Genomic DNA, 2,500 nt, shown 5'->3' with positions numbered 1-2,500 from the left:
TCACTGACCCACCTTGCAGAAGAATCCTCACTGATACAAATTTCATTCTTTTAGGTTCTCCACTTCAGCAAAACTGAAGAGCAGAACCAGCAAGGAACTAAATAAGCTAATAGTGCCTGATTATGGGTTAACCTACTCAAACTTGCACGGCAGAGAATTAGTAGTTACAGCCGTAGACTGCCCTCCTTTCGTTATATTTGCTGACCTACATCCTGAAGTCAGAGAAACTGTCAACACAGGAACAGATATTTTGTTTGTCGAGGCCCTGGGAAAGGCTCTCAATTTCAGGTAAATAGAAACATATTGTTACACTTCTTTGATCAACTGCAATGTCCAGTTAAAAGAAAGAAAACTGCATTAAATAATAATTGCATTAGCCACAGAAACGATAATTCCCTAGCCATATATATATATATATATATATATATATAAATAAATATATATATATATATATGTAATAATTACACGTATGATACCATAATACTATACATATATACTATATAATGATATATACGTATGTATATAGTATTATGTATATTATATATATATATATATATATATATATATATATATATATATATAATATATATTATATATATATAGATAGATATGTGTACAATATAAACAAATTTCTAACTCACAATCGGGATCGAACCCAGGACTTTCAAAGGAAAGCCAAGGCAGGGGCACTAGTAAATGACTCAACGGAGTTTGATCCTAATGTGAGTTAGAAATTTATTTCTATTAATACACACGGTTGCGCGTTGATTATGTCAGCTATATTCCCTCAGAAGGGGTAATTCGAATTAAATGCAATAAATTGGGTGACTGGTGGGGCGGGAATACAGGCGTTAACCTGGCTAGGTAATACTTCAAGTACAAAAGTACCTAGGCTCCAACTGTGGTTCATTTGGTAGTACGCTTGCCTTTTTATTTGAGATTCCTGTGCTTGATCCTGATGTGAGCTTATATAGTACATATATATATTATATATATATATATATATATATATATATATATAGATATATATATATTATGTATGTATATATGTATATTTACATATATTTATATAGTTGCATACATATCAAGGGAAGGAATACAGAAGCAGATGACACATAACCATTTATTCAAACGTTTCATGATCCGTAATCACATTATCAGGGAGATCCCTGGTTATAAGTATAGATATATGCACCATAAAATGACTGAGTAAATGACAAAAAATCATAATTAACCATGTTACAAACGTACCAATCAGGTACTATGGTGAAGTTGGGTTGATATCGAACCTAAGTACCACAAATCCTGAATCTGACATGTACGATGGAGTCGACATATATTTTCCTCACCATGCGCTGGTTTAAATCTCACTGGTGACTGCAGATTTATCACTTACAATGCCCCTTGGTTGTAAGTTCTTATGTATGTATGTATGTGTACATACATAACCTACATACATACATACATACATACATACATACTATACATATATATATATATATATATATAATATATATTATATATATATACACTTCTGTTAAAACAGGGAATGCCTCAAGTATATTACGCCCATTAAAATACTCTGGTTTACAGCTAAGGACTATATTTCGGTGGACTTACTTCCACCTTTATCAAGTAATGAATCAAAGTCCTTAGCTTTAAACCAAGTGTTTTAAATTGGGCCTTTTTATTTTTCAAAGCTTAAGACACGTGCATGGGTGGATCTTCGCATTCAATTTATGATCTTTATATATCCCAAAAGGCGGGGTTTTATATTAGTTCGCTCCAGTTGTGGGATTTCTCACCTTCATGTAAGTTTTCACTTGTACTAACCAAGTACTCTTCCCGTAAAATATACCAAAAAAATATTGTTAAGAGGCGAAGAGACGATGTCATCTCCATCTGAGAATCCCACTATTTTCAGTTTCCGGACCGTACAGCCGGAAGACGGCAATTACGGATATCCTCAACCGGACGGGACGGTAACGGGGATGATTGGGATGGTGGCCAGGAGGGAGGCCAACATCGCTCTGGCTGGAATTGCTGTAAACGGTAGGTTTCTTATTACCAGAGGATAAATTTGCTATTTCTGAAGCTTTTCATACCGTAATATAAAGACTTGATTTTTGTGATTCTCTTTTAGGAAATATAATTGCTGTTAATAGCAGTTCATATTATGCTCGGGATATAACAGATACTATTAACCATAATGTTCATCATTCTGGATATGTAATCTTCAATGCTAATGTTTCTCGTTCTACTAACACAACTTTAATGTTTTTTTACCTACACTATGATAAAAATTCTTGATTGTTTGTCTTCTGGAGTGACAATAAAAATTCTTAAGAGTTTGTCTTCTGGAGTGACAATAAAATTCTTAAGAGTATGTCTTCTGGAATGACAATAATAATTCTTAAGAGTTTGTCTTCTGGAGTATCATAAAGATTCTTAAGTTTGTCCTCTGGAATGATAAAACCCTTTCCAAATGTTTTCTGTCCAC

Source organism: Macrobrachium nipponense, chromosome 37 (genome assembly GCF_015104395.2).
Source record: "Macrobrachium nipponense isolate FS-2020 chromosome 37, ASM1510439v2, whole genome shotgun sequence".
Taxonomy (NCBI): domain Eukaryota; kingdom Metazoa; phylum Arthropoda; class Malacostraca; order Decapoda; family Palaemonidae; genus Macrobrachium; species Macrobrachium nipponense.
The sequence above is the reverse complement of the archived record's forward strand: the minus strand, read 5'-3'. Positions refer to the sequence as shown.